Genomic DNA, 7,982 nt, shown 5'->3' with positions numbered 1-7,982 from the left:
CTTGTTCCTAGACCTAGTGACCATTTAGTCATTGGTACTAAGTGGGTCTTTAGAAACAAGCAAGACGAAAATGGTATCGTGGTTAGAAACAAGACTAGATTAGTGGCCAAAGGTTTCAACCAAGAAGAAGGTATCGATTACGAAGAAACCTTCGCTCCCGTGGCTCGATTAGAAGCCATAAGGATGCTCCTTGCCTATGCTAGTAGTAATAATTTTAAACTATTTCAAATGGATGTTAAAAGTGCTTTCTTGAATGGTTTTATTTCCGAAGAAGTATATGTTGAACAACCTCCCGGATTTGAAAATTCTCTTCTTCCTAATCATGTATTCAAATTGACTAAAGCTCTCTATGGCTTAAAACAAGCTCCTAGAGCTTGGTATGAAAGGCTTAGTTCCTTTCTTACTTTAAATAATTTTACCAAAGGCAAGGTTGATACTACATTGTTTATTAAACATTTTGAAAATAATTTTCTTATTGTGCAAATTTATGTTGACGATATTATTTTTGGCTCTTCGGATGAATCACTATGTGAATCATTTGCCAAATGTATGAGTCATGAATTTGAAATGAGTTTAATGGGTGAATTGACTTTCTTTTTAGGATTACAAATCAAACAACTTAGTGATGGTATATTTCTTAACCAATCCAAATATATATTAGAATTGTTAAAACGATTTAACATGGATAATTCAAAAGCAATAAACACCCCTATGAGTATTGCGACTAAGTTAGATATGGATGAAAATAGTGAAAATTTCGATCAAAAAACATATAGGGGAATGATAGGTAGTCTACTCTACCTCACCGCGACTAGACCAGATATTATGTTTAGTGTAGGACTTTGCGCTAGGTTTCAATCTAATCCTAAATTATCTCATCTAAAGAGTGTTAAAAGAATATTTAGGTATCTTAAAGGAACTCTAAATTTAGGATTGTGGTATCCAAAATATGAAAAATTCGATCTAATAGCTTATGCAGATGCCGATTTTGGCGGATGCAGGATAGATAGAAAAAGTACATCCGGAACATGCCAATTTTTAGGACATGCACTTGTTTCTTGGACTTCCAAGAAACAAAATTCAGTTGCACTATCTACGGCGGAAGCCAAATACATTGCTGCAAGTGCATGTTGTGCACAAGTCATTTGGATGAAAAATACATTAGAAGACTATGAAATTCACTTTAAAAACATTCCCATAAAATATGATAATACTAGTGCCATATGTCTTACTAAAAATCCAATTCAGCACTCTAGAACTAAGCACATCGACGTTAGGCATCATTTCATATGCGATTATGTCCTTAACAATGATGTTGTTCTAGAATTCATTGACACAAAGCATCAATTAGCAGATATATTTACAAAAGCTTTGAATGAAGACCAATTTGAATTCATTAGAAGGGAATTAGGTATGTTAAATTGTCCCTAAGAATAAACTTGTTTGAATGGATTTTCCATAAAGTTTTTCATTCTCTCTCCGTTCCTCGGTGACTTGTTAAATTATCTTATCCTATCTTGAGTCAAACACCGCTTCCATCTGATCAAGATTAATGATTTTATGATATTTTGAATCTCGAAATTGATTTTGATGGCTTGATTATGAGTTTCAAGTTGACGAATTGAATTTGAATGGATTTGTATTCGAATTATGATCTTGACTTATTGGAGTTACTACTTAAAATTTTTTTCTTATCCCAATCTCTTCTTTGTACATCTACAATTTTTGTTATTTATAAAAAGAAGAGATTTGATAATATGGATGAATGCTGAATTTTCCTTTAAGATGAACTCTGCGTAAATATTTTAGCATACTTAATTTTGAATAATAAAATCTTTGTATGATCAATGATAATATAGATGAGTGATGTATGATCAATGATAAAATCTTTGTATGATAAATTATGTGCTTCAAATCTCATTCCCTTTTTGTTGATGACAAAGGGGGAGAAAAATGATGACTTGTATCATTTTAATAGCATGATTTATATGAATTGCAAAAGCTTGTGTGATATGAATGTCTTATATGCCTTGCAAAATCCTTGAGAATATCACAAGATTGATTGATCATATTGAAAGCATGCCTTACATCGATATCATGAAATTCATGTTGAAAATCTTTATCTCCTATCGTAGTAAAAATTGTCCCATATCATTTGACTTATGATTTTCATCGAAGTTTTGCATTTACTATTGCTTAATGAGAATAACGATAAGCTCTACGGTTAGAACTTATCGGTTTATGCTTGAATTCAATGGATGAAATTCAAGTGTTTTCATCTTCTCATAATATGGCATATAGATAGGGGGAGTTATGTTTAACTCCGTCATCAATTGATTGTCATCATCAAAAAGGGGGAGATTGTTGAATCTCGGATTTTGATGATGAAATCAATTGATGGGTTAATTGATCTAATCCATATTATTGAGTTAAGTGTGCAGGATTAACTACGATAACCAGAAACACAAAGCAAGAATACCAGAGTCAAGATCGATGGACATTTAAGAGTCCGAAGAATCGTCGGAGATGCTGCCGGAACCAACCGAGAAGAAATCGGGAACCTATCGGAATTTTTGGAAGTTCGCCGAAGAGATCGTCGGAGGTTCACGGAGATCACCGAGAAGGCTCGGCTACTCGTTAAAGTCATCACAAGATCGGGAGCTTGATGGGAGTCCGTCGGAAGAAGCTCGTCGGAAAGCTCGCCGAAACAAGACTCGACGTTCGCGGTTGAAAGCTTGCTTAGGATGTGTTTTTGTTATGTAGTTCACTTGTAATTAGGATTAGGATTAAGAGATAATCCTATATCCTGGTTAGGGGCCAACTGGGCCCAAAGTCAGATATGGTTTAGGCTTAAATTAAGCCAAACCAGTGAAATCGGAGTGCCAGGCGGTGGCACCGCCCAGCACCCGAGAGCTGGGCGGTGACACCTCCTTGGCTGGGCGGTTGCACCGTCTAGCACCCGAGCGCTGGGCGGTGGCACCGCCTGGCTGGGCGGTGGCACCTCCAGCACCGGGAACCCTAAGAGAATTCAAATTTTGGAGCCCAAATTTGAATCATCTTGAGGCCTATAAATACCCCTCAAATCTCAGCTGAGAGAACAACTTTTGAGAAGCATTTTGATTGAGAGAAAAGTCTTAGCAAGTCTTGTTTTCAATTTGCTAGAGAGTTCTCCTCCTTCTTTCTTATTGAAAATTTGTAAGAGGTTGAGCTGCTTGTAAAAGGTTGTAAGAGGGGTGTTTACCCTTCCATTTCAAGAGATTTGCTAGTGGAAGGTGGGAGCCTCATCGAAGAGGGGCATCGCAAGTGGAGTAGGTCATTTGACCGAACCACTCTAAAAATCGACGTAATCTCTTGTTTGCATTTTATTATTGTCATTTACATTACTGCAAATCTTCTTACTGCTTTAGTTCCTTATTACTCTTGCTGCGCAACTTTAAGAATATGCTTTCAAGTTAAACTTTTCAAGTTCCATTCTTATCGTACGAAAGATCTTGTTTAAATCGAAGTTTTAATCCGCTGCACTAATTCACCCCCCCCCCTTAGTGCCGCTCCGATCCTAACAGATTCAAACTACTCAAAGGACTTCTAAATTCTGATTATGATTTGAATTAGGGATTAGTGGAAAGATGATGCCTTAGTGAATTAGGACTTATTGTCATAATTAACTCATATATCTCTATGTTTTGATTGAGGAAAATCGAAATGTAAAAATTATTTGGGTATTTTTAGGTTTCTCTATGGAGTGTCTAGAGAGTATGAGAGAAAAATATAAATTTATGTGAATTTTTTGGGTTTATCTCATATGATATATAAGAAAATCATTGTAAGAGATTAACGGGCCAATTTTACCTTTGATTGTAAGAACCAAACTATTTATTAGATGTAACACCCCAAATTGGAAAGTTGGAAGGGTACTACACTGTAATTTTCATAACATCCTAATTTTCATAAGTTTTTCTATGAGAATTGGGAGTTTACATATGAAAAAAAAAACATAGACCTGTTAAAAACATAAAACATAAATTTATACACTTAAACATCACTCAGTAAACAACATCCACACAACAAATACTTCCAAATATCACCTAGAATATCCAAGCAAGTATTTTTTATATTATGAGTTTCATAAGCCTAAATCAACAAATTTTATTTCCTCCAAGTGAAACAAACTGATGGGATCATAACATCACCACAATCCAAGAGGATAAAAAAAAACTATGAATCAGTAACTTAGAGTAGCATAGCTCTAAACACCCAAGGTACATCCTATTTTATTTTTTTTTGTAGGATTTGGGTATTAGGGTGTTTAAATTGAATCAAGCTAGAATCAAATTAGTTTGATCCAAACTAATTCATTAATGGTTTGATTTTGAAAACTATAAATGGGTATGGTTTGGGAGGTTACCATTCTTTAGGTTCGTTAATTGGTTCAGATTAAATTAAATCAATTTTAATTTTAAAAATACTAACCTAATCCAAAAACTCAAAAACCCTAAAATCCCTATCCAAACTCGTGAGTTCATCACTCTTCTTTCATTGGCCTCACTCTCTTGTCTCAAGAATGAAACTTTATTTATTTTTTTATGACTCTTTGTTAACAATCTCTTTATCAATTTATTTGCATAAGGTATATCCTCATAACTAATAAGAATTGTAAGTAAATTCATTGTCTCTATCTTTATTTAAGGGCGGGTTAGCTATTCATGAAGGGGAGGCACCGTCCCTCTGTCATATTACGAGTCTTTGATTCGAATGCGTCTATAAGATTATTGTTATTCAACTCTAAAACAAAACTATTGCTACCTAAGATGGCCATCTTTCGAAGAGGGAGATAGAAGTATGTGGGATGTAATATTATTTAGAATGGTAAAACCAAGTGATGATGAACATGTAGTACTTTTGGATTTTTTCAAAAATATTTGTAATACTTAAGTGACAGACATGTTCACTTATGAAAATGTATACACCCAAATCTTATAGATGGCTGAAGGCTACCTTTAATGTATACATGAAGTACTTAAGGCTCGATTGAAGGCTATTACTATCTTGATACGAAGGTGTTAAATTATGCCAACGACTTAAGTATCCATGAGGATTTGTCTTTAATAGGGTGGGACAATGGATTAAATAAGGATGGGTGGGGATGATGGAATAAATAGGGATGGGTGAGGGTGACTGTACACCTAATCTATACCTATCTCTCGTTTTATTAATATATAAGTATAGATATTCGGTCCGAACGTTTGGCCTATTTGATTCTATTTAAATTGAGTCTAGGTAAAGCCAACTATATATTATTTGATTCGATTGAATCAATTGAAATAATATCAACATGTAACAATAACACCCTCTCCCACATGACCTATGCGTCGAAGGAATAGATTCAACATTTAACTATTATTATTTAATATTATTAACTAGTTTTGATGATATTTTTATAAAATTAAATATATTAATTAGAATAACATGGAGAAACCATATGTGCCCCATCTCTAATGGGGATTCTTGTTGGGAAAACACTTGTTAAAGCGGAATATTATTTTCCCTCTTTGTGTATCAAAATGGGTTCCTCATCAAAATATCAACTTGATATCCAAATAAAAATATCAACCAGTATAGCATAAACAAAAGAGAAAATAATCAATCACAAAGTGAGACCAAATCTTTTAACGTGAAAAACCCAACGTGGGAAAAACCACGGGATCGTAGTCCACCTCAAACTTCCACTATCAATAGTAATGATAACAGGTTTACAATATGTTTTCTCTAGAATAATCAGAGGATCACAATAACATCAAGATCATATGTCTTAGCTCAATAATAGCATATCTTCATAGTGGATCTTCTCGTAAGAGAATTCTAGGTCTCACAAAGTGGATATAGCAGAAAAGTACCTTAGAAAGGGTAAACTATATATCAACAACGTTAGGATTATAGAGTTTACTACAAGGATCCTCCACATAAAATTTGGGCCAAACCTGACAACATTTGGCTACCGATCGTCAAACAGAAAAACTCAGAAACCTAATCTTTCTCTCTCTATTTCTCTCTCCTCTTTTCTCTCTATGCGTCGCTGCTTGCTGCACGCTGCACTCGCTCACATGCACGCTGCACTCGCTCAGATGCACGGTGCATGCTCACCTTGCACCAAACCCTATCTCTCTCTCTCTTTTAATTAATAATTTGATTTCTTTGATTTAGGCTCAAACGACCCAATTTGTCCAAAGCCCACATATGGGCTGGACCCAACAATTCTCCCCCTCTAGCTCATATGGTGGGCTGTACCAAGCCCGCTCTTCGCCTACATGCTTCAAGCTTCTCTTTAGGCAAAGATTTTGTCAACATATCTAAACCATTTTCATTGGTATGCACTTTTTCCAATTGTAATTCTTTCATCTCAAGCACATCACGAATCCAGTGATATCTCACATCAATATGCTTGGATCTAGAATAGTATGTTGAATTCTTAGAGAGGTGAATGACACTCTGACTGTCACAGTAAACAATATATCCTTCCTGTTTCAAGCCCAATTCCTGTAGAAACTTTTTCATCCACAAAGCTTCCTTGCAGGCTTCAGTAATTGCTATGTATTCTGCTTCTGTGGTTGATAGAGCAACACACTTATGTAACTTAGACTACCAATAGACTACTCCTCCTATAAATGTCATCAAGAATCTCGAAGTGGACTTCCTGGAATCAGTATCACCTGTCATGTCTGCATCTGTGTACCCTTCTAACACAGGTTCATCATTACCAAAACATAAATATAACCTAGAAGTACCTCTTAGATATCTTAATATCCATTTCACTGCTGCCCAATATTCCTTTCCAGGATTAGAGAGAAATCGGCTGACAACTCCAACTGCATGAGCTATATCTGGCATAGTACAAACCATAACATACATCAAACTGCCTACTGCAGATGAGAAAGGCACTATGGACATTTCTTCTTTTTCTTTCTCACTTATAGGACATTGTTTCGAACTAAACTTGAAATGACCTGCAAGTGAAGAACAAACTGCTTTAGCTTTACTCATATTGAATCTTTCAAGAACTTTTTTAATGTAAGTCTCTTGAGATAGCCAAATCTTCTTTTTCTTCCTATCACGAAGAATCTTCAAGCCAAGTATTTGTTTCACCGATCCCAAGTCTTTAATGACAAAAGACTTACTTAACTCTCTTTTAAGCTTTCCAATTTTACCAGCATCATGGCCAACAATCAGCATATCATCCACATATAGCAGTGAAATAATAAAATCATCATCTGAAAATTTCTTCATAAACACACAATGATCAGATGTAGTTCTATCATACCCTTGGCTCATCATAAAGGAATCAAACTTCTTACACCACTGTCTAGGTGCATGTTTGAGTCCATATAAGCTTTTCTTAAGCTTACACACCATATTTTCTTTTCCCTTGACTTTGAAACCTTCTGGTTGCTCTATATAAATTTCTTCTTTCAAATCACCATGAAGAAATGTTGTTTTTACATCAAGTTGCTCAACTTCTAAATTCAAGTGGGCAACCAAACCAAGAACAACTCGGACAGAGGACATTTTCACAATTGGAGAAAATATTTCTTCAAAGTCAATACCTTTCTTCTGACTGAATCCTTTCACAACTAGTCGTGCCTTATATCTTTGTTGTGAGCTATTATTTTCAATCTTCAATTTGTAAACCCATTTATTCTTGAGAGCTTTTATTCTCTTTAGGCAACTTTACCAAGTCATAGGTATGGTTCTTAAGCAAAGATCTATCACTTTTTGCATGGCTTTAACCCATTCATTCTTATTCTCATGTAGAAAAGTTTCTTGGTAAGTTTCTGGCTCTCCCCCATCAGTAAGCATAACATACTCATGTGAAGGATATCTGGTAGATGGTTGTCACAGATCTTCTCAATGGAATCTCAAATGATGGTGGAGGTGCTTGTTTAGTTGGTTCAGCATCATCAACTGTATGTGTATCATCACTGGTATTC

The sequence above is a fragment of the Musa acuminata genome, chromosome BXJ2-7, assembly GCF_036884655.1.
Source record: "Musa acuminata AAA Group cultivar baxijiao chromosome BXJ2-7, Cavendish_Baxijiao_AAA, whole genome shotgun sequence".
In the NCBI taxonomy this organism is placed as follows: Eukaryota; Viridiplantae; Streptophyta; class Magnoliopsida; order Zingiberales; family Musaceae; genus Musa; species Musa acuminata.
The sequence above is the reverse complement of the archived record's forward strand: the minus strand, read 5'-3'. Positions refer to the sequence as shown.